Here is a 26,523-nt window from a genome sequence, read left to right on the forward strand (position 1 = left end):
CATTTATCTAACAATCCACCCTTTCTCTGATTATTTTTTCCAAAATACAACCTTTGTAGAACAAAAGTAGTCACTTTTTACTCTAGAAATTTGAAAATTTTTACTTGGAAAGTTTGCTTTACAGCATGTTCATATATTTTCTCCTCCCTTCCTTTCCCCTTCTCTCTCTCTTCTTTTCATTTTAATGTCCAAGACATTAAAATGTTGAAAGAAACCCAATAATTTTGCTTACTCATATTTTAAAACCGGTGACATTTATATTGTCCCCTGCATTGGCAGGCGGACTCTCAACCACTGCGCCACCAGGGAAGCCCCATAAATGACTATTTTAATATTTGCCTTTGTGTCATATTTGAATTGTCTTTTTAAAATTCATTTAAAATGTTTCGCAGTCCAGTGAATGTAACAATAATACAAATTGTAACTGTTATTCAACAACTTAAACTATTTGTTCCATAACAGTGTAACTTCAGGCATCTTTAACAGAAGGCACATGTATTAAAAAAAGCCTTCTTAAGCTTGTCATTAGCGTATTTGGAAATGTTTTCCCCAATGGAGCTGGAAATACATATGGCGTAGAAGCACATGAGAGATTTCTTTTATTTGGAACTCTCAGGATACAGGGAACATGATCCCAGTATTGAGCTGTTTACCTTTCACAGAGAGAATAAATATGAATACCAACAGATGTTAACACTCTGATTACTCTCAGGTCAGTAGCAGGTAGAGTGACTAAATAAGATGAATGAGCACAGGGTTTTAACATGTTTATCTGCAAACACTTTTCTGGGAGTCATTATGCCCTTGTACATGCTGCTAACCTTTTATTTCTAACCTCAGTTAATGGGATTTATTTCTTCATGAGTTTTACCCTAGCCCTGGACTAAGTTCCTTTATTTGCTTATTTGCTTGTAATCTTTTGTCTTGTTTCTGGTGGATTCTGCTACAACCCCAAGCCTCCAATTCAGTTGGTAGAGATAAATTATGCATTATCAGTACATGCTGACCAAATTATTCTTTATTCAGGTTGGGATTTTGACCTTAAACTTGTGCTGTTCTACTTTGGTAGACCTCAAGAAGATTTTTTCTTTTTTTGCTTATATTAAAGTAGACCTAAACTTCAGGGTTTATTCATCATTTTCCAAGAGTCTTATAGTCACCCCATGTATTAATGACAACTTTTAACTTTCTTTTTCCTTCCCTTGAAAGCTCCATCCCCTCCTATTGGGCCCAATTCTGGACCTCTGATCCATATCATGGCACCTCCTGAAGAGTGTTGAACTGTTTGACAGGGTCCTTGGGGCAGTGGTTTACAAATTGTATGGTTTTGCTATTATTAGGTTATTAAATTAATTTAATGGGTCATGAATAGCTTTTGAAATTAAAATGGAATAGAATAGGATATCAGACTGAATTTGATAATTCTTACATTTCCAGTGTAAGTATAAGAACTCTGAAATTTTCATTGTGTGTTTGTGTGTGCTTTTGGAAATTTATTACTTACTCTGGTTTGTGTTTGAAAAGCATTAAAGCCTAGAGCAGAGTTTCTCAGGATAGAGTCATCAAATGGACCCATTTAAAAGGTAGATGATAATGATGATGGTAATGATACTACTACTACTACTGCTAATACTGTGGATAGCAGTGTTTACTTAGATTGACTTTTCTAATACAACATATGTATAAATGTATGCAGCAAATATGTATAAAGATTAGGAATAGATTTATTACTCATTTTACTGTTATATAACTAAAAGCCAAAAAAGTAAAATTTTAAAACTAAAATAAAATGTAGATTAATAATGTTAATGTTATTAATATAACTGCTTTCTTGACTTTAAACTGACCAGATGAGGTTTAATAATATAAAGATATATTGGCATCTTTTAATTTTCATTTGCTATTGATTCTATCTTTTAATTTTGAGAATGTTTTATCATCCCCGAATCACTGTCCAGGTCATTGTAGTTATTTTGCACAGTTACCATGACACTACTGATGAACTGCTGTAGCTGGTATGTTCCAGAAAGAAGAGCTGCACTTTGTACACTCACAGTTTGCATGTGGTACTTATTGCAGTTGTGCAGGTCTTTTTATTTGTGTTTAGCATGCTTATGCACTCTGTATCTATAAGGTATCTCCATTCTCTGATCACTTTTTTCTATTAGAACTCTTGAAAAAAAACATGTTTTATATCATTCCTTGACTTTGTTTGAGCCTCCCTCAGAGCAAATTCAGTAAAAGCCAAAAAACCCCACAAAAACAAACAAAAAAAAAACCACAAAGGTAAATGCAAGCGGTAAATCCTGGGTCAAAATTAGGATGAAAGATGGTCACAAGATGATCTAAAACATGATTCAATTTCACTCCTTTTCAGTTTATCTTTGAAGAAAAAACACAAAAATTAAAATCTATCATTGAACTTTCCAGAGTATATTCATGGAGCTCAGGAATTCCTTAGACCCCAATGTGGAAAACTTTCCCTGGAGGATTTCTCCAGCTTTTTTGACTGCAGATGGATATGTGGTATGTGTGTGTGTGTGTGTGTGTGTGTGTGTGCATGTGTGTGCATCTATCTCATGTGTCCCAATTGTCTGTAGAAAAATAATCTGTGATAAAAAATATTGAAAGAAACAAAATGGTAACAATGCATGGATTTATATGTTTAAAATTAACACTACCATCAACTGTCCTAAAATATATATCACTATAAAAATATTTAAAAAATAGGGCTTCCCTGGTGGCGCAGTGGTTGAGAGTCCGCCTGCCGATGCAGGGGACACGGGTTTGTGCCCCGGTCCGGGAAGATCCCACATGCCACGGAGGGGCTGGGCCCGTGAGCCATGGCCGCTGAGCCTGCGTGTCCGGAGCCTGTGCTCCGCAACGGGAGAGGCCACAACAGTGAGAGGCCTGTGTACCACCAAAAATAAATAAATAAATAAATAAATAAAACAAAAACATACCACTACCAGCACAAGATAGCAATTATGATGGACTTGTAACAAAATGGTCTTTGTAAAATGTATTAGAATTCCAATAATTTATATTAACATATGTACACAATGAATGTTGTAAAATGGTTAAGTATTATATGGAGAACACTAAATTACAATGCTAAGTATACTCTACTCCCTAAGTCTAGTTTTTGAATGCCAAACCTCTGTTAATTCTTTTAGTACCTTGCTAGTATAGCCCTCAAGTGAGCATGAAAATGAACACCAATGGAAAGTGTATGAAACTAAAGGGTGTATTTTTAAAAATCAGTTTGAGCCATAAGAGTCCATGTGGGTGGTGAACAATACATTAGGAAACACGCCACTAAAATTTTAAATATAGTATTAGAAATAGCTATAAATTTACCAAACTTTAGAGAGGTTAAAAAAAAAGATTGTTCTACATTAAAACATAAAATTGACCTATAGCCAATTAGTTCTGGAATGTAACGCTAAGAAAGAAATGAATATAATTCAGGCAACCCATCTGAGGCAAACAGGAAAATCATTATTTCTAAAGTAAATACAACTTTTAAGATTATGATTAACAGTTATGGTTTGTAAGATCATTAAAGAAAAAACTCATCTCCTGATTCTGTGGCAAATTTTTGAAATTCCTTTTTAGATAAATCATATTAACAATATATTTCAATTGAGTATCTATTTAGCTTGAAAAAACCATACATATCTGAAAGCAAAAAACAGTTGTTTTTGTTTTTATTTTTTGCTTCTGGTCATTCATTTACCTGTTAGTTTTTAGACAGGAAAGAATTTTCAAAGGAAATGGGTCATCCTCCCTTAATGTTTATCCGTATCAGAAATATCCTTGGCTTACTAAAAAAAAAGAGTTTTAGAGGGGTTATTCCATATTTTCCATTTTAGAAGGATGATTTTTAAATATTTAATTTTTTGAGCAAGTATTATAGGAGATAATAACAAATAGAAGATCTCATTTCCTTCTTTGTCAAAGATTTTAATATCGAGCCACATTGCATTGCTTCCTAACTGTGATTTTTCTTGGAAAAGAGCATATTTACCTCACAAGTAGGATTTTTCCCTTAAGTTTATAGTTTAGAAGTAAAGGACCCTAATTCCTAAAAAAAAATGTTTCTTAACTGTGAAATACATTTTCAGACTATTCCAGGATATAGGGAAAAATAACAGAAAAGTTACAATATAGTTGCTTGGCATTTTCAAATTACATCATAATTTTTAAATGACACTTTAAGGAAAGAATTTCATGGATAAGGATATTCCAGTTGGGAAAAGTTAATGGCAATTCTGTGTGTTTTGGCATTTGCACGTGCTAGACAAAAACAAATTTGCTTTTACCATTTCTTAAAGCTTCAAGGATCATAAACAAGCAATAACATACTTAAAAGTGAATGATTTAAAAGTGTTTAAAGATGATTCAACCTCTAAATTCTAACCCAAGTTAGGAATTCTTAGGTCGTATATATATATATATATATATATATATATATATATATACAATTTTTTTCAAGTGGACTTAATATGACCTGAGTCAAATATACTTTAGAGTGCAGGATAAACTGGAATATTCAGTTTAGCTTTCAGGGGTTTAAAACAGAATTTTTTTTCAGGATGTCTTGTTGGAGTCTAATTATAATAGCTACATTTTTGCTTACTATAGGTTAAACACATTATTGAATTTAGTTTTCATAAAAACCTTCTGAGGTGGATTATATAATCTCCTTTTGACAGATTAGGAAGCTAAGGGAGCTTAGTAAGGTTAAACTGCTCACCCAAGTTTATGTAACTGGTTAAGTGGCAGGTTCAGGATTTTATTTTTATTTTTTTATTTATTTTATTTTTTATAAATTTATTTATTTTAGTTACTTATTTTTGGCTGTGTTGGGTTTTTGTTGCTGCGCACGGGCTTTCTCTAGTTGCGGTGAGTGGGGGCTACTCTTCGTTGTGGTGCGCGGGCTTCTCATTGCGGTGGCTTCTCTTGCTGTGGAACACGGGCTCTAGGCACACGGGCTTCAGTAGTTGCGGCACATGGGCTTAGTAGTTGTGGCTCATGGGCTTATTTGCTCCGCGGCATGTGGGATCTTCCTGGACCAGATATCGAACCCGTGTCCTCTGCATTGGCAGGTGGATTCTCAGCCACTCTGCCACCAGGGAAGCCCCAGGATTTGATTTTTGACTGATTCTAAACACATACAGTAACAGCAGCTTTACTTGTGAAGTGATTCAAAGTTTTGCAATTATAGTGAGTGATTAAAAGTAATTCTAAATGGTATTCAGACTTCTGGATGTTTAAGTAATTATATTTAATACCGAGTGATTTGGGGAACTAACTTACATCAGCAAGTATACATTTCCCATAAAAGAAAAAAAGAATAGAATTGGATGATAAAAGTAGAAAATCCTCAACATATACTTAATTAATTCATTCAACAAGCATTTATACGGGTACCACAGAGTGTACGAAGGGAACAGGCAGTTATATTTGGTATCTATTGCTGTGTAATAAAGTACCCCAAAACAGTTGCTTTTAAAAAATGAACATTTACTATCTCACAGTTTCTGTGTGTCAGGAATCTGGGTACACCTCAACCAGGTGCCTCAGCCTCAAGGTCTCTCACAAGGCCACAGTCATGTCTGGAATTGTGATCACATCTGAAGGCTCAGTGGGGGAAGATCTGCATCAGAGCTCACTCGTGGGTATTGGCAGGATTCACCCCCTCACAGGTCATACAGCTGATGGTATCATTTCCTCACGGGCTATTGGCCTGAGACTGCCCTCAGTTCCTTGCTATGTAAGATTATCCTTAGGGCAGCTCACAGCATGACAGAAGAAGAAGGAGATAATAGTGAGGCAGAGAGTAAGAATAGGTGAAAAAAAGGATGAACTCAAAAATTTACTTCAGTTAGGGGGTACATAATTTTTTAAACATTCTTTTAGGGGGTATATAAGCAGAAGAAGTTAGAATACCACTAAGTTAGTTAGAATATGAGGTAAGTCTCTTCGTAACCTCATATTGAAAGTGTAATCCTATCACTTTTGCAAATTCTGTTCATTAGAAGAGAGTCACTAGATGAGGCCCATACTCAAGTAGATAGGATTACATAAGGGCATGAATACCAGATTGGAATCTTTGGGGACAATGTGGAAGCCTCCTACCAAAGCCTCCTACCAAATACCAAATCAATATTTGTTAATTTCTGGTTAACATTTGGCATATGAATTTAGAGTCTTATGACTTACCAAAACTTTGACCTCATGAGTTTAATCTATAGGAGTTCACCAAAGGAAATAATTCTTATCCAAGGATAATTTTTAATTGTAAAAAATATATATAAACAATTTGAATTTTCAATAAAATTGGATTGAATAAATACATTTATATATGTTCAATATGTAAATAAGTAATTTAAACTTGGAAATGTATTTATATACATATTTTACTTAACACTTAATATGTACATTTTTTATGTATTAAACTGCATTTCAGTCTTTGTTTTAAAAGTTAGCTTTTTAGAGAGAACTTCTCTACCACATATTGGCCCTAGAATCTTAGGTTGCGGTATAGAAGTTGAATCGTCACAAGAAATTTTAAAATCCTCATTTGAAATAGGATATTCCCTTACTCTGTTTTATTTTTTTCCTATTGCTTATAATAGCCTGACATTATATTACCCATGAATTTCCTTATGTTTTTGATGTTTCCTTCACTAGAATGTAAGTTTCATGATGACAGGAAGTTTGTCTGCTTTGTTCATTCCTGAGTAGCTATTATTTAGACAAGTCCATGGACACAGACTTAAGAAATATTCACTGAAGAAATGAATGTAATGGATATACAGATTGCTAGGGAACATAGAAAAAAAGGTACCTAGCCAGCCTGCAAGTCCATGGTATGTTTGATCAGAAAAGTTTTCCCAGAGGACACAATGCTTGAGCTAAAACATATTGGTGTTAGAAGAAAGGAAGGTGAGGTCCTAAATTGATAGCGATACCAGTCTGTGCATATGTTTGATCTTACCTAGAAGCTCATGATCTGGGTGATGTGGAGAAGGCATTCAGTGGGTTGCATTTTGGCTGTGGGGATAAAGATGGTGAAGCAAGCAAATTGAATGTTAAAGCAAGAAAGTACTTGGTGTGGGGAAATCAGGGGGTGAAAGATAGATAGTGAAGGAAGTGAAGCCAGGGAAGAGGCTTATAACATGGAAGAAAATGGAAGCATTAGCGAATTAAAAAGCTCAATGAGGTCAAAGACAAGTAAGACATTTGAATTTTGGAGATTATGATTGAGATATGGAACATGTTTGTGATGACAAAGTCAGAGTGGGTCATGGATTTGGGTACCTACAGTGGGTTGGGTTTGAAGGTTAATGGAATCTATTTTAAGGACATTCTAAAGTATTAACTTTATAAATTTAGTGAAATTTTCAAAATTCCTTTCAGAAGTAGATGCCTATATTTAAAGAAATCATTAAACGTGTTTCAAAAATAAGGTTCAAAAATGCAAGGGGTGTTCATGAGATTTTTGGATTCTCTATGTCCTTTACTTCTAAATATCTTTTACCATATTCCTGTATATGTCTACTTCAACAATTCAATATATTACTATTTCTCAGAGCCTATTATGTGGCATGAGAGATACAAAAATAAAGATGATAAAATCTCTTCTTTTAATAAACTAGTTAAAAGTAATACTAGTTAAGGCAGTCAAACAACATTATAAGAGGTTTACATTATTTTGGACATGCAAAATAAACAGCTGTCACACCAGTTGGGAGAACCAGGGAGGACTTCAGGAAAATTATATTTGAGTGGCATCTTAAAGAATACATAGAATTTCATCAATCATATAGGATGAGGTAGAATTTCAGGAGGAGACAAACTCTGAGAGAAAGCAGTAGAGATAAATGTGAGAGATGTTTGGGAAGGAAAAGATGGAGATGGGATGCTCTTCAATATATGGGGTATAGAGACATAGAGCTGGAAAGGTAAGAGGTAGAGAAGCAGGCTGCGGGAATAAGAGTTTGGACTTAAGTGTGTCTCTGATGGTTTGGAAAGAAGAGGTAAAAATGGTGGTATTATGACTAGAAGCCAAATGGGGAGAGATTTCAAGAAGGAGGGCATGGTAGGTGATTAGGGGGTCAGTAGTAGTTTGGAGAGAATAATTTCAATATTTAGTAGACCTGTTAAATAGTACAGGTCCACGGTGAATCATGATCACAAGGGATAAATTTGAGGAGTAAATAAATTCTGAGAAAGTGGAAGCATCAAGGTGTGCTCTATTTCCATACTTTTGGCAGCAAAGTAAGGAGACAGATGGTGTAGAAATTTGAAATAGTAGCATCACAAAGAGGAAATGAAGAAATTGAACATGTTTGCCATCCAGAGAGGAAGGAACTGCATAGTACAGAGGAAAAGCATGAAGATGGAAATGAAACTAAAAGGAACTAGGGAATTTAGATTAGACAGAGGTCAAGAGTGCAGGTAAAAAGAGAAATTGTTCCACGAAAGAAGGTTACAGTTACAGTTATCAGTTATACAAAAAGGGAAGTAGAAATGCCAGAAATAATTGATATGTTAAGGAAACTGCACTTGGTTCATCATAATTGCAGTAATCAATGAAAGAAATTAATATTTATTTAGGGGTTGCTGTTTGCTAGGAACTATACTTAATGGTTTATATGCACTAACTTTTTTAATCCTTTCAACAGCTCTGTGGAGTATGTACCATAAATACTCTCATTTTAAATACAGAAAACAGAATCTTTAGAGAATATAACTTGTCAAGGCTCTTACTGAGAGGTAGATCAGCGAATACCTGACTACCTTGCTAGGTGGGTAGGTTGAGAACTTAAGGATACAAGGGATTTCCCAGCAGCTGTGGTGATTCACTAAGACAGCGTGGCTCTAATGTATTGTATTTAGTCTGGTTTTGTGACTTTTACCAGAAGAATTTGGAAGCCTTAGTAGAAAGAAGATAGTAGAGAATTTCAGGAATTGCAAAGAAAATATTGCAAAAGGATAGAGGGGAAGATAATTCTAAGGTGAGCATTGACATATATTTGAAATGACTGACATCGGAGTCCAGTGTGGGGTGGAAAAGAAAAGCCTTAAAGAAAATAGCTAGTTGGAAGCACAGGGAATAATCAAGGGTCTGGACTTCACAAGAAGGACAAAGACAGAGTTAATTGGTATGAGAGGATGAAACACTGCATTAAGAGAGGGATTTCATTCCTTCAGAAATATTTAAGTGCCAAATAGATGCCACTGTGATAAGCTTTTGGATGTACAAAGGTTAATTAGATATCATTCTGCCTGAGATAATAGGTTTAATATGGCTGAAATAGATTGGAAATGGGGGTCGCTGTAGTCATGGAGCTAAAGAACGTGAGGCCAAAAATAGGCAGGGATTGTGGTCAGTGCATGATGTTAACTGTTGAGTTGATGAGGCTGATGATATTGACTTTACAAAGGTTAAACAAAATATAGTTTTCTTACTTTTGCTATTTCTATGATTTATTATTAGTGATGCTTAAGAACTTCTTGCTTACAGCTTCTGTTAAAATCTATGAATTCTCTCATTTCTTATCAAAGAAAAACAATTCTTGAAACTATTTTGCAAATTTATACTTTTGTATATTTTGATACGTGCCTTTCCTAAGGGAATTTAGTACTTGAAAACCTCTTTGAAACAAAATATAATAATATTTTAAATAGATAAAAGGTTTTTCACAATAGTAATTCTTATGTATCTCAATAAATTATTTCTAGTTATTTTTAATGATTCTCTGATTACGGTAAACAAATATGATTGTGTTTTATTTATCAATGTGCTGTAGACATAGCTACACTTAACTGTATTTTTCTGGATTTAAATTCCTCTATTATTCAGAGGGCTCTGGATACACGAACAAGATATTTCCTTTATTTCAATAAAATCAACACTTTTCAAACCTTTCCTTTTCTATAACAACTTTTATTCACTAGAGAATATGAGCAACTGTTGAGTATTTTTTTTCTGTTGATTCAGTCATCATTATAGTTGTGAAGCTATAGTTCTTTATGTTGTATGGTCTGCCATCACACAGTTACCCGAAGAAACTATTTAGGATCATCAAAAAATAAATGGAAGAAGTTAAAAAAATATTCTTGAGTACTTGAAGATGGGAGAGGATATGGTCAGAGTAGATTGGAACAGAGCATCAAAACTATTCATGTCAAGAGGAGAAAAAAAAACTTGACTTTATTTTAGGAACCAGTCAGAAGTTATTTGTAACATTTAGCAGGATGAAAGAAGAAAGGGACATTCCATTCTTCATTTCTAAAGATGCAGCTGCTGGCTACAAGTCCTAGCCTATCATGTGGTCCACAATTCTCTAGAAAGAGGGGATGAGACTGAATTTTCATTTTCTAATTTTTAAGTAACTTGGAATATATTGTTCATCCTTTAATATGTGGAGGAAAGGTGAATCTGTTTTAGTACTTGAATAAATGGTTGATACGTACATGAAAACTGCATTACACTAAGCAGTTTTGAACAGAATTGCTAAAAGCTATTGGCCAGCAATGCAATTCAATGGTGACAAATGATGCTTTTTCAGAGAGATTTCCTTTTTGGAAAATTGAAATTTGATGGCAAACAAGTCAAGGAAAGTAACTTTCTCCCTATTCCTGAAAATAACTTACTATTAGAAATCAGCCGTCCAGGAAAAATAAAACTGCTGATATCAATTCTCCTCCCACCTGTTTAACTCTACTCTCCACAATCTCCCCAGCCACCACTACCACCATCCAGCCAGTCTCCAATAACTCACTGTCAGTGTGTGGACACAGACAAATGTGTAGATTTTAGACATAAAAAAATGTAAAAAGTGAGGAGGCCTGAGGAGGTATTTGTTAACAATTCTTGTGCTATGATAAGGTAAAAGGAACCTTTCCAATGATTTCCAAAAAAAGTTTTTGTCGTCAGGTTATGGCAACAAGAGATTTGGATGAGTGTTCATGCATCATATCATATATTTTGCATATTTGAGAGTTTTTATTTTTCACTAGTAAGACTTCATTCAGCTACTGTTACTCTCTGAGCACATTCTTCCACTCATGGTGAAAGTCTCCTTCTAGATTGTAACACTCTAATGCAACCAAGGAGCAAAATCTCCCCTGGTTTTTAAACATGGGGAGTAGTCTGAAGCTAGCCAAACATTCACTGGATTGCGATTGACTGCAAATGATTCCAGCTAAACTTCCCAGAACATCAAACTCTCATTAAAGCAGCCATTAAATAAGAATATCACTTAAGATACACGCAGTGATGGACTCAGGCCAAATGTAACCAGACTGGGTATGGGAAACTGTTAACTACTGCAGGTGTTGTATTGCTAGAAGAGTTATTTTATTTTAGATTTATTTACTTCTTGGGGGAAGCCTACAATTTGCTCTGTAAGGGTTCTCCTGCAGACTTAAGAAAGTTGTAAAGTAAATTTCTCAGTGGGGAGTGATCATCAAGCTAATAGCCTGTTTCTAGGAAGTAAATAAAGCCTCTGGAAATGCCATTGACTGTATCACAAGGAAGAGGCACTGTAAAAGCTGTGATCACCTGCTTTCAGAATTGTGATTGGCCATTATTGCCTGAAATCACAGCTGCAGTCAATGTTTTGAAGATTAGTTACTGGCAGCAGCCAGGATCTGTGAGAACACTCAACAATTAGCTAAAAGTTACCTTTAAGATTTAATGAATAATTCAGAACGAAAAATAATCTGCCCCTGACTTTGAGCAGAAGAACACAATTCTCAGCATTACAACCAGGGAATGATCTATTCCCGTCATAAATATTAACTATGTATGGGCTTCTTTTCCCTTTACTATCTGGTTAAATCAATAGTAATCAGTAAGGATCAAGGGAAAACGTATACTTCCACCTCTCTTCCATTTTCTAAGTAGAGTGGGAATAAGAATGGATTTAGAATGCCTTCTCCTTGAGGAGCCAGGGGAGGAATAGCTCTCTTCTCCCCCATAAATTGGAGGTGTTTCCTTGACTGGTAAATTTATTCCACAGAAAACAGGGTCTAGACTCTCTTAGAGGAATGACTTTTATAGCCACAGTTCCTCTTAATACTTTTGTGTTAAATACACTTGTAAAATATCTCTTATTTCTTACATCATTGCTAAATTATTTAATTGAAGCAAACATACGTTAATAAATGACATGGACCCAATTTTAATTAAAGACCTAGCAATCATGAGAAAATTCAAATATCTGGATACAAGTGATAGGTTTCAATATTTCCAACTGTGCATTGCTTAGTAAGTGTTCTCATATTTTATCTCATGTGTCTTATATTACCAAGTACATCATCTTAGAGATAATCTATTTTAGTGCCTTCATTATACATGTAAGAAAAATGAGGCCCAATGAGCTTAAATAGTTTTCCATATGAAAAAGATTAAATGGAAAGCTCCGTCTAGGACGTAGAATCCTTTGATTCTAGCGTAATAATCTTCCAATGATTATAAGTGATTCCTGCCATATTTTAAAAGAAAACAATAAAACCATGGAAAAACCTCACATTTTCCAGGTCCCACAAAACTAGAGCAAGAATGAATTTCTTAGCCTAAGCAACGGCAACTTGTAGGTGGAGATTACCCAGCACTCTTGACAAAAGCTAAGCTTTTGACGGAAGAAATGGAAATCTACTGCAGTCATTTGGAAATCTGACAGCTAAACTCACTCACTTGACTTACAATGATCTTCACCACCATCAGTGACCAAATTTTGAATATGACATACATATACATATGAACCATAAATACACATAGATTTAGAATATGGTATATATGATACATATCTACACACATATGCAGACATGCATGCATAAATATGTATATGTTGTTTTTAAACTAAACTAGTAGAGGTCTTTTAGTGGAATATTTATTCATTATTTTTCATATTCACATTTTACATTTCTTATATTTTAAGCTCTTCATTTTGAATAAAAGTGTTCACTTTTCTAACAATTATCTTTGACAAATAAAAAAGAATTAAAATTGAGCTAAAAGATAAATGTGACTATCTGACATATGAGTTTGAACTAGGTTTCCATTATAATAGCAATTGAAGCTTTTAGTATTTTTTATAAAAACAGTTGAAGCTTTCAGTGTTTTGTTTTTTTATTTTGCCATGGGATACAGATAAAATCATAAGCTGATTGAAATGTTTAGACAATCACTTAAATACAGTGAAAGGGGAAATGTCAGAAGAATTTTAAGTTTTTTTTTTAATCTCTGCAGATAACATAGTTAAAATACATATGCCCACAATCACGTGTACCAATCACACATCAGTTATTAGGGTCAATTATTAACACTATTTCTATATGTCTTTTTTTTTTTTCTTTCTTTTTGTGGTATGCGGGCCTCTTACTGTTGTGGCCTCTCCCGTTGCGGAGCACAGGCTCCGGACGCGCAGGCCCAGCGGCCATGGCTCACGGGCCCAGCCGCTCCGCGGCATATGGGATCCTCCCAGACCGGGGCACGAACCCGTATCCCCTGCATCGGCAGGCGGACTCTTAACCACTGCGCCACCAGGGAGGCCCTCTATATGTCTTAAATGCAAAATCATTGTGATGACAAATGCCATTCTCTGACCAGGTGGTATTAAATGCAGACAGTGAAATTCTGGTTTTAGAATTTGCCTTACTCCTGCTGACTGCTTGACATTACTTGATCTTACCTGTGCAGACTATAGAAGGAAATAACCTAGGTCACTCTGACTTTGATAATAGTTCCTGTGGTTTTAATGAGGAGAATTGCAGAAGTGACCCAGCCTACCCAGTAGGGCAGGCAAAGGTGGGTCTCCAGGTGGGTTCCAAATAACACGTTTCTAAATATTCATTTTAAAGTTTTTCTTACATTACATATCATTTACATTACTGCAGTGTCAAAGCTTTTTTGGAACTTGTACCATTGTCTACCCTAAGGCTAACTTCTAATGAAAAGGGGCAAACATCCCTGTTAAATCTGGGACATTTTGTGGTTACCTGTTTTAAGCTCAGAGGCTTATTTTTGTAAAAAGAAGAAGATCCTTAGGATCTTTTGAAAGTTCCATTTTCTTAGGAAACACTTAGAAGTTGTACTAAACAATTCATAGTTTTTGTCCATGTCAAAGGAAATTTTCTATATACCTATCAACCTCCACTAACATATTGTTGCTTTATCTATATGCAGTCCTAGAATATATTAATTGTGAAAAAATGTTAGATGGAAATATAATATTTAATATTTGCAAAATCAGTCTACTTAGAATTTGCTTTCCCCACCAAATATGAAGATATGATTCAAAATCTAACACTCAAATTCCTTTAATTTTTACATTGCCTTCTACATGTTAAAAATGGATTTGTCTGCATAATTTAATCATTGCACATGACTGTGAGGGAAAAACTTTAATCCTCATTTTACAGATGCAGAAAAATGAGTCTTAGTTTAAGTGATTTGACCAGGACTCAGTAGGCAAAATCCAATCCTTTCTCAACTGCCTTGCTGCTCTTGATTGTGCCATGTATTAGCACTAGAAGAACATCTGTAACTAAAACAGTCAAGTCTGACATTATGAAAAGCAGTCCAGTCTACATCAGTAAATAGTGGGAGAAAGTAATGAAATGTGCTCTTGAATAGCTTTCCTCCTTTTGTTAGAAGAAGTCATACATGGGAAAACTAGCCAGCCTAGGTGGTTCTCAGTGGTGTAATACTGCACACATGAATGTGTTTTGGATATCTGTAGAAGTGTTTTTGGTTGATACAATGAGGCATGACAGAACAGCAGCCTGGAATGGAAAAAGGTTGTAGTGAGTTGAATGAATATACCCAAGATATGTTCATGTCCTAAATCCTAGAACCTGTTAATGTTGCCTTATTTGGAAAAAGAATATTTGCTGATTTAATTAAGTTAAGGATCTTAGATGAGATCATCCTGGATTATCCAGGTGGGCCTTAAATCTAATGACAAGTGTCCTAATAAGGAGACAAACAGACAGAGAAGAGGAGGCAGTGTCACCACAGAAGCAGAGATCTGAGTGATGCAGCAACAAGCCAAGGACTGCCTGGAGCCACTTGAAGCTGGAAGAGTCAAGAAATTGGGTTTCCTCTAGAGGTTTCAGAGGATTGTTCATACCTTGATTTCAGACTTTTGGCTTCCAGAACTGTGAGAGAATACATTTTTGTTATTTTGAGCCATGAAGTTTGTGGTAATTTGTTACAGCAGCGCTGGGAACTAAAATGTTCTCTCTCACTTCCTGAGAAGGTGTCTCTCACTTCCTGTCCCAGGGCTTCTTTGCTTTCACCTGTGGGACATCTGTGGGAACCCACTCAGAAATTCTGATGGCTTTAAGTGGCTAGCCAAAAATAGGCCACAGGTCTTTCAGATCGAAGGACACTCCTTGATTTAAAAAAAAAAAATTCTGAAGCCCTCAAGATGTTCCAAATGTTTAATAGGTATTAATAAAGGCAAAAATCCTGGTGGCAATTTTTTAATCCTAGAAATAGCATTATTTTTGTATAACTGGAAAATGTTTTGGCATGCTTTTAATATAAACTGAGTTTTCCAGTAATATATTCACCATGTAAATTGAAAGAAGAATGTATTTTGTTTGGTTTGGAACATTACCAAGATTTTTCACCATTTTTTAAATTGCCTGCTAGTTAATCCAGTGTGTTTTGTTGATAACAATATGTGAGTTGTCCATACTATACTCTTGATTAATCTTCATTTGTAACTCTCACACTTATGATGATTACATATGTATATTAAAGTATCTGGCTACTTAACTGTCTTTTAATATTGAACTGCATCATTTCATTACTGTTATCTTATATATCTCAATTATATTAGTTATGTTCTTTAAATTTTTAAATTTTTTTGTTATACTTTTAGTTTTAATTTTTTAATTGAAGTACAGTTGATTTACAATGTTGTGTAAATCAACACAAGTGTATAGAAACATCTTCAGATTCCTTTCCATTATAGGTTATTACAAGATATTGAATATATAATGCTCTGTACTATACAGTATGTCCTTGTTATTTATCTGCTTTATCTGTAGTAGTGTGTGACCGTTAATCCCAAACTCCTAATTTATCTCTCCCCCCTCTTTCCCCTTTGGTAACCATAAGTTTGTTTTCTATGTCTGTGAGTCTATTTCTGTTTTGTAAATAAGTTCATTTGTATCATTTTTTTAGATTCCACATATCAGTGATATCATATGATTTTTGTCTTTCTCTGTCTGACTTCACTTAGTATGACAATCTTTAGGTCCATCCATGTTGCTGCAAATGGCATTATTTATTTATTTCTAATGGCTGAGTAATATTCCATCATATATCTATATATCTATGTCATCTAAGATCCTTAACTTAATTATATCTGCAAATATCCTTTTTCCAAATAAGGCAGCATTAACAGGTTCTAGGGTTTAGGACATGAAAAAAAATATATATATATACACGCCACATCTTCTTTTATCCATTCCTCTGTCAATGGACATTTAGGTTGCTTCCATGTCCTGGCTGTTGTAAAGAGTACTGCTGTGAACATTGGGGTGCATGTATCTGTTCAAATTAGAGTTTTCATTTTTTCTGGATATACGCCCAGGAATGAGATTGCTGGATCATATGGTAACTCTGTTTTTAGTTTTTTAAGGAACCTCCATACTCTTCTCCATAGTGGCTGCACCAAGTCATAAGTTTTTAAATTCAAGTATTGGTAGATTGTTATTTTGTGTGTAGGTTGATAGGTTATTTTTCTCAAAAAATTGCTTTGGGCTCATTAAAAGATTTGCAATAAAAAGGATATATATAGTTTGGAAACTGTTAACGATCCTCTGAGCTAGATAGATGTCTTTAAAGACAGACCTGATGTCCAGGTAAAATATAAAATCATCCAGTGAGGTCCTTTACACTATGAGAGAATAGCATTTTTGAGGAAGACCATATCTGATATTGTTGCATAACATTTTTTTCTTATCCCTTGTCCAAAGAAGCTTCAACTCTACAGTTGATTGAGTACCTATAATGTAAAAATACATTCTGAATGGACTGTAAACAGTATAAATTTCAGCATTTTGTCCTTAAAAAATTATCAACAATATTAATTACAAAACGTATATGTATGAACTAAACTTAAAATCATGGTCAACTGTATCACTTTCTTGCCTTTCTTCTCTGGTTAGCATTTTACATGTCTTTTTATGTTTTTTTCTTGCCAGTGTTTTATTAGATTGTAAAGTTTTGAGGGTTTGGGACCATATTTAAATAATTCTCTTTGTTCAAACCCTGAAATAGCACAATGCAAAATTAGTACTTTAAAATTCTTTTTGATGAGGGAGCAAAGTTGTGTCTAAATCCCTGATAGAAATCACCCCTATTTCCAAATTACATAACTGATATATTTAAAGCTTCTGATACGGAGCATTTAGTCAAAACTAAAATTCAGTGACGCTTTGGGGGAACTTAGAATTCCGGTGAGCAATTTTTTTTCAGGCACAATCCAGATAAGATGTTCACACTATAGAGCTATTGACATTGTGGTGTCAAAATATTTGAAAGGAAAGCAATACAATGGCATAGCAACTCATAATGGTAATATTTTATGAGTCTCATTATTACTTCATGCATAGCTGCCCTGTGAGTAGAGGCATTATACATCTAGTAAATGATTTACTCAGGAACTCAGTGGGTATTCTTTGAACAAAACAGAAGCAAATATCTGGCAGGGTGAAGGCATAAATCTCCTGCAACTTAACATATATAAAGTTATATTTGGTAAATAGCAACAGAACATATTATATAGGCAGGGCGAAGGCATAATCTACTGCAACTTGAAATACATAGAGTTATATTTGGTAAATAGCAATAGAATATATTATAGGAGGAAAGGGTAGAAGCATATTAGAATGGGATTTTTAATTTAAATGGAGGAAAAAATAACCCAGGAGAATCAATATCAGAAGACCAGCACTCAAATCTGGAACTATGAGTTGAGACCTCCTGGCAAATTCAGGCTCTGTGGTGAAACAGATAAATGACTGGAATTATGTGGATGTGTTATTAGCCGTTGGTAGGGAGAAAAACAATTTACTTTAAGGACTCTGTTGATATGTCTACCTACTTAACTATAATACAGTGGAAGGAAAAGTGAAATTAATATGCTGTGAGGTTTATTTTTACACTAGTTACCCAATTTTAACTTCACAGTAGTCCTCCAAGGTTGTCAAGTGGGTACCAAATACTAATTGAGCACTTATTGTAAAAAGACAGTGAATGATGAGATACAGACACAGTTACTGTTTTGAGTAGCTAATGTAAAAAAAAAAAAAAAAAAGAAAAAAGAAGAAGAAGACTGTAATTGCCCAATTCTTAAGAGTAAATCCAGGCTAAATCAGATTAAGGAGCCAACGCAAAAGCAGCAGTCTGTGAGTTGCCAAGGGAAAATTTTAATTTGAGTCTCTAGAGATTTATTTGAGTCTTCACACTACACTGAACTGTACAATTTCAGGTTGCTTCCTTGAACTCTCTTCCATATTTTGAATCTCTAACCTTACTTATCTAGATAATTTCAAAAGATGTTTTATTTAAAAGTTCACGTTGTATTGTTATTTTCATATTGAATGTATGTTATTAATATTAAAAATATCACCAGTAGTGAAGCTTTGGCAATGAGGCATGACAGGCCCTCAGCCAGAAGAGAAAGGGGGTTTACTGAACACCCCTTGGTTCTGCTTGATATTCTCTTGGCCCATATATTTACTCTAGTTATTGCTCTGGTAATGGACTGTGCACATATAACTTGACAGCATGTTTTCTAGGCTGCATCACATGACTTTTATGGTCTTCCTGCCTTGGGGCTTCTCTACTTCTTTGGAATGCCTACGGGAACCCACTGTGACATTTGGACTTATATATGTGCAAATCTGGAAATGCAAGGAGTTAAACACTGCAAATCTTAACTAATGGGAGACCTAAGCCAGGGGATAAATACTCCTGTCTCCATCCCTTGTGTAAGTAGATTGAGGCGCATTCAGCATGTCTTCTCAGAGGGTCTTCAGCATGTCTGAGCCCCAGGTACCACTCATTTAATCTTTACAACAACCCTAGAGAGTAAGTTTTACAATTATCCTTGCTTCAAAGATGAGGAAGTTGAGGTTTAGAGATGTAAAACAAAATGCCCAAAGGCAGAGTTTCTTAATGGAGAACTTGAGGTTTGAACTCATATCTATCCGATTTCATGGTCTGCACTCTGACTTACTGAAGCAATGCAGCAGAGGTGAATCTGTTGGCTAAAGGAATTTAGGGCAGAGGTTGAGAAAGCCATGGGGATGCCTACAGTGAAAAAGAAATAACTGTACAGTTGAGGTACATCAAACCTTGTATTTTCAGATGTGGTATAAAATCCAGATACTACCCTCTACCCACAATCTCTGCTACCTTCCGTGATAATTCAGATTTCCTCCATTAAATATTTATTAGATCTTCAAGATCTGCTAAAATGCAAGTACCTTTTAGAAAGTCATTGTAAATTAAACTTTAAAAGGGGTTAGTTGTAAGCTGTCTGAGAGCAATAGCTTTGAGAGAGTACCGTACCAAAAATAGGAAAGGAGCTGAAACTAAAAGTGAAGGAGCTACAAAGTAAAATTTCACTTTCATTTATTCTCTTCAGGGTTTCTCCTATCACAAACTATAAAAAGTATGAAATTTCAAAGCAAAGATTCCACTGAAAGTGCTACCTTCTCCCTGCTAACACATTATAATGCCAATCTGAAGATTAATTAGTGGGAAGGTCTTCTGATTTGAAAGTCTTGAAAGTGTTTTAGGAGCAATGCAATTTTTAAAGCAGTATTCCAAGTTTAGCTTTCTAACTTTAGTTAGGATATAAAGAAATAATTATATATCTGGCTTAGTCATAATTGCACCATCTTCCCTCTCATGAAAGCCTACAGATTATGTAACTTCAGCTATTGATTTTCCACATCAGACAGTTTAATGGAAAGGTTAAGAGGAAGCTGGATCAGCAAAATTTTAGGTTACTAATTCTGCATTAAATAATTTGGGACTTAAACTCCCTCAACAGACAAGAAGCCAAGAATTTTAAAGAACAATTTCACTTCTTGGAAAAGGAGTATTACTATTGCCCATCAGCAGAAGATATTTAAAGCCTGGATTGAAATAAAAGACATGAACTTTATATAACCCTAGTTTATGAATGGGATGTTTAGCATTATTTACTTTTGCTGATTATAAAAGACCCAACCGCCACTTTACAGCTAACATTGTTTTTCATTGACAATTGACATTGACATTTGGAGTACTCAGGTGAAGGAAATGATGTCAGGACCATCATGTAGTAACTATTGGCATCAAGAGGTTACAAGTTCAATTCTTAATCCTAAAAATCTTATACACACACACACACACACACACACACACACAGATCAATACCCAATAGTTAACTGTCAAAAATACTGATTCCCCAAGACCATTAAGTAGTAATAGAAAGCAATACCTCCATCACCGTTAGGATTAGAGATCATCTGAAAATTTAGCAACTGAATAAAATGATTTAAATGCTTCAGTGAAAGAAACAAAGTGGATGAAAAAATATTAAAAAAGGTGACTAGGAAAGACCAAAACATTAGTAAATCTAGACATTGCTCACAGAATGCACAGTGAATATATATCCAAATATATTCCTTGTATATTGAGTTAAGACTAGAGGCAAAAAACTGAAAACCAAACATATGAAACTAAATATTTACAGTGATACCCTCATAAAGAATTCCCATTATTTTTTGTCAGTATTTTCCAAGTAAGCTGTACATTACCAATATTATTTCCTTTTCAGAAAAAAAGTGATATACATAATTAAATAAATTGCTTACTACATATTGTAGTGAACTGATATCTAATAGCTCTTAGTTACCCTTCAGGTCTGCCCCACTGATGCGTCATCATGAAGTCATTCTTATTTTTTTTATTTTTTTAAATTTTTTTATTAGTTTCTGCTTTATAACAAAGTGAATCAGTCATACATATACATCTGTTCCCACATCCCTTCCCTCATGCATCTCCCTCCCTCCCACCCTCCCCATCCCACCCCTCCAGGCGGTCACAAAGCACCGAGCTGATCTCCCTGTGCTCTGCGGCTGCTTCCCACTATCTATCTCCCTTACGTTTGGTAGTGTATATATGTCCATGCCTCTCTTTCGCTTTGTCACAGCTTACCCTTCCCCCTCCCCATATCCTCAAGTCCATTCTCAAGTAGGTCTGTGTCTTTATTCCCGTTTTACTCCTAGGTTCTTCATGACATTTATTTTTTTTATTTTTTATTTTTTATTTATTTTTTAATTTTTTTAATTTTTTTTTTTAATTCCATATATATGTGTTAGCATACGGTATTTGTCTTTCTCTTTCTGACTTACTCATGAAGTCATTCTTGATGCCTTTGTCTGAACTGGGTTTTCTATCACTTGCTCCCACAGCGTGCTGCCATACCCAGCTTCTTAGTATTTATCCCACTGTTTTTGAAATTGTCTATTTAAATGTAAGACTCCTGCAAATACACTGGAGTGCATGATTGAGAATAATGACCATGTTCTATATATTTGATAACAATACTGCTATCTCAGTATTGCTTGTTGGATGGCAGTGTCTGGCATCCAAAAATAGTTGTTAAACTGGACTGAGTCACAAGCTCAGGATTTAACCTGGCCAATCGTCCATCCCTGACTACCCGGTTTTTAGAATACTATTTCGATAGAATTGAGTTAGCTCATTACTTTGGAGTGATATTCCAGTCACCTGTACCACCACAGGTATCACTTCCAATAACGCTGTGATGCCAGAAATCGCTCAGGGGTGAGAATAGCTTGAAGCAGGGATCAAGTGACAGGATTTAATGCTGACAGTGTTTAATAGCTGAAGGGTGAAAGCCTACGTGGGACTCCTTTCAGCCTTTAATCTACAGTAGTGGTCAAACAACAAAAACGTTTTCAAATGGTCTAAAGCAAAAGCATGGACGTTATATACACATATACTCAAGGAGTGTAGATACAGAAACACATTTGACCATAAGAAGAGATTCAGAGAGGGGCGGGCCCAGCCGGAAATCTTAAAAGGCCCGGGCTACGCACTTCCCCAAGTCCCACGAGGCTGCTCATCATGACCTCTCTCCCGGCCTGCTGGTTGGAGCCTGACGATGGACGCAGGTGCCACTGAGGCCCGCGGGTACGGAAGGATGACGCCCACCAGGGGAGAGGGGCTGCTGGGGTTACCACTTCTGCCACCACGGATTTGCACCTGGCCATGGTGGTTTCCTGTGCAGGAACTGAGAAACCCAGTGTTGTTTTACCTGGAGGCATGTCTGGCTGACTTGCTCTTCGGCCCAGACCGAGCCATAGTTCCGAAAATGGAGTGGATGAGCCTGGCCCCGTTGACGGTGGACACAGTTAATGCCCGAAACTTAGTCGAAATCACCGTCTTCGGATGGCCGGATGTACAACATCTGGTGAAAGTAGGCTCCTGAGCCTGGCGTCGAGGCACCAGGAGCATCGTGATTGAGGTGAAGGTCTTGTAAAATGTTCATGTGGAGGGAGCCACGGGGAAAATACCTGGTCGTACCTGGCTTCCTTCCAACCTCTCATGTTTCCACAACTTTTTGCAGTTTCCTAACTCCAGTATGCTGCATGTAGATCCTGGGCATTGCTTTGTGAGAGGCGTCCAAGTAGGACCTTGGAAAAGGAGGCGGAGATATGATGCATTCAGGCCCATCACTACCCATGCCAGCCTCAGCTTGGTTACGCCACTATTTCCAGATCCTAGGTTCAGAGCTTCCACCCTAAGAACTGATATTGCTGGCCCCACTCCAACCTCCCCCTCTCCCTCCCTCCCCAACCCTCATGAAGGACTAGTTTGAAACAACGAGCATTTTTTTCTTACCCAGCTGAGAAGATGGTACAACTTGAGGAGTTCTTGAAGGTCCATGCATCAGGTCCCCAGACCCCCCCAGCATCCTGTTGCATAAGTATTATCAGGAGCATGAGAATAATCCTGCTTCTGCTACTAAAGTTAAAGGGAAGCAAATATCCTTAAATCTCTGCACTTTTTTTTTCTGTATCTTGATGGATAGTGGTTTGATTATTTTGATGCAAACGTGAGTTTGCAGTGCCATTCTACTAAATAAATGAATTCCTTTTTTTCTCCAATGGCATAAAGACATTTGTTCACTCAAAACTAAGCAGATTTATAAAAGATGGACTATTCATTCATGTCTTGATGTGAGAGGTGGCTAAATGGCTGATAGGTGGTGGATTTATTTTTCTTTTTTTCTCAGTTTCTACCGTTTGAAACTGCTAACCCTTTTGCTTTTATGGTCGGAGTCAGGCCCTCATGCACAGGGGGCAGAAATGCAGGGTCAATCAGCTTTGGGTTTCTTTTGCTTCATTTGTTCTCAAACTTTAATGTGTGTAAGAATCATTTTGAGAACTTGCTAAAACACTATTTCTTAGGCCCCTTCTCCACTGATTCTGATTCAGTACATTAGGCCCATGAATTTGCATTTCTAACAAGCTCTTAGGTAATGCCACACTTCTCTTCCAAGGCTCTCACTTTTTTTTTTTCTAAGAAGATTTTGGGGGTAGGAGTTTAGTAATTTATTTATTTATTTTTGCTGTGTTGGGTCTTCGTTTCTGTGTGAGGGCTTTCTCTAGTTGTGGCAAGCGGGGGCCAGTCTTCATCACGGTGTGCAGGCCTCTCACTATCGCGGCCTCTCTCGTTGTGGAGCACAGACTCCAGACATGCAGGCTCAGTTGTTGTGGCTCACGGGCCTAGTTGCTCTGCGGCATGTGGGATCCTCCCAGACCAGGGCTCGAACCCGTGTCCCCTGCATTAGCAGGCAGACTCTCAACCACTGTGCCACCAGGGAAGCCCAAGGCTCTCACTTTTAAGCTGGTAGTTTGCTCCCTGAGTAGCAAGGAGTGTGCCTGTGCATTTTCTTGGAGTGGAGCTTCCCACCTTGCACATGGGTAGGCATTCCAACATGCAAGCAAAGAGAGGTGATCAGCATTCATTCTGCTGGTGCTGTGATTTACCATAAGGAGCCAGGGTCCTGGACAACTTGTGCATTGGAAGGTGTCCTTCTAGCCCACTGTCCCCACCCCACCCTGCCCCTCCCCAGACAGATGTCCTGCATAGGCTGGGCTGGTTTTCCATTACCCATTACAATGGTGTGACCAATCTGTGCAAAATAGTCCCAACCCCTTGTTGCTTCCACTTTCAGGAAGCAGAATTCTTGGAGGAAAGATTACCAAGAATTCTGTGGCTTCAAGACACAAAGTTGGAGTTGATTCAACTCATGCAGTTTCTTTACCCATTAGCAGTAATGGATTCAAGCCATTTGCAAAGCTTTTAAACACACATATACACAAATCTTTGATTGCAAGTGATATTGAATGTTATTCTGCTTTACTTCACATGTTTGTTAAATGCTTTTTTACATTTTTATTTTTTTTAATTAAAAAGATTTTTATTGGAGTATAGTTGATTTACAATGTTGTATTAGTTTCAGGTGTATAGCAGAGTGATTCAGTTATATGTATATTATATAGTCTTTTTCAGATTCTTTTTCTTATAGGTTATAGTTCCCTGTGCTATACAGTAGGTCCTTGTTGGTTATCTATTTTATATTTAGTAGTGTGTATCTCTTAATCCCAAACTCCTAATTTATCCCTCCCACTTTCCCCTTTGGTAATGCAAATTTGTTTTCTATGTCTGTGAGACTCTTTCTGTTTTGTATATAAGTTCATTTGTATCACTTTTTTTCTTTAAGATTTCACATATAAGTGATATCATATGATATTTGTCTTTCTCTGTCTGACTTAACTTCACTTAGTATGATCATCTCTAGGTCTATCCATGTTGCTGCAAATGGCATTATTTCATTCCTTTTTATGGCTGAGTAACATTCCATTGTATGTACATACCACATCTTCTTTATCCATTCATATGTTGACAGACATTTAGGTTGCTTCCGTGTCTTGGCTATTGTAAATAGTGCTGCAATGAACATTGGGGTGCACATATCTTTTTGAATCATGGTCTTCTCCAGATATAGGCCCAGGAGTGGAATTGCAGGATGATATGGTAGCTTTGTTTTTAATTTTTTAAGGAACCTCTATACTGTTCTCCATAGTGGCTATACCAATTTACGTTTCCCACCAACAGTGTAGGAGGGTTCCCTTTTCTCCACATCCTCTCCAGCATTTATTATTTGTAGACGTTTTGATGATGGCCATTCTGACCGGTTAAAACTACTCAATGTTGTTTTGATTTGCATTTGTCTAATAATTAGCAATGTTGAGCTTCTTTTTATGGGCCTCTTGGCCATCTGTGTGTCTTCTTTAGAGAAATGTCTATTTAGATCTTCTGTCCATTTTTTTTGATTGGGTTGTTTGTTTTTTTGATACTGAGCAGTATGAGCTGTTTGTATTTTTTGGAGATTAATCCTTTGTTGGTCACATCATTTGCAAATATTTTCTCCCATTCTGTAGATGGTCTTTAATTTTGTTTAGTTTTCTTTATTCAGTCCTATCATTACTTCTTTCAACTCTGAAGATAAGGATTTTTATTATCTGTATAAGCTTTTGTAACAAATAATGGTCCATTATAACCAATATTGTCCACCATTTTGCTTCTCAAATTTTTGCATATGAAAAAATTTTATTGTATATAGTTAAACCATTTACTGTTTTCTGTGTGATTTTCCATCATCCCCACCTTTTATATTTAATCTTAGGAGCTCCTGCTTTGTCTCCTTTTGTAGGAATTTGATAAATATTCCTACAGGATTTTCCTTGTGGGATTTTTACAAAACCATTGAACATTTTTGACTGTTCAACATTTGTGGGAAGATGGTTATAATTAAACCTTATTCCAATTTTCCAAAAATTATCCACAACAAAGTTACTAAATGATCCTTTACTCTATCCTTTATATACATTAGCATGTTGGAGTCCTAACCCTCAGTATGTCAGAATGTGAGTGTATTTGGAAATGCAAGAAGTAGTTAAGGTAAAACGAGGTCATTTGGGTGGGCCCATATCCAGTTTGACTTTTTTTTTTTAATAAGAAGAGGGCATATGGATGGACACAGGTATGTGCATGTATAGAGGAAAGATGATGTGAGGACACAGCAGGAAGTAAGCCATCCGCAAGCTAAGGAGAAAGGCCTCACATGAAACCACACCTACTGACACCTTGATCTTGGACTTCTAGCCTCCAGAACTTTGAGAAAATAAGTATCTGTTGTTTAAGCCACCCATTTTCTTACAGTAGCCCTGGCAAACTAATACAACATTTAATACAGTTAAAAAGAAGAGAGATTGGGAAATTTCTTTTTAGAATAGTAATTTAAATGCTTGACAGTTTGGCTAATGTTTGGATTATTCATCACTATGTACTATGTATAAGGCCACTACTTTTTTTTTTTTTTTTTT

At 36.0% G+C, this 26,523-nt stretch overlaps 1 pseudogene; it reads left to right on the top strand.

Moving 5' to 3' along the window:
• Positions 1–22,268: 22,268 nt before the first annotated feature.
• LOC132503376 (oocyte-expressed protein-like) lies at positions 22,269–23,054 on the top strand (annotated as a pseudogene).
• The last annotated feature ends 3,469 nt before the right edge of the window (positions 23,055–26,523 follow it).

This window comes from Mesoplodon densirostris, chromosome 2, assembly GCF_025265405.1.
Source record: "Mesoplodon densirostris isolate mMesDen1 chromosome 2, mMesDen1 primary haplotype, whole genome shotgun sequence".
NCBI classification, from domain to species: domain Eukaryota; kingdom Metazoa; phylum Chordata; class Mammalia; order Artiodactyla; family Ziphiidae; genus Mesoplodon; species Mesoplodon densirostris.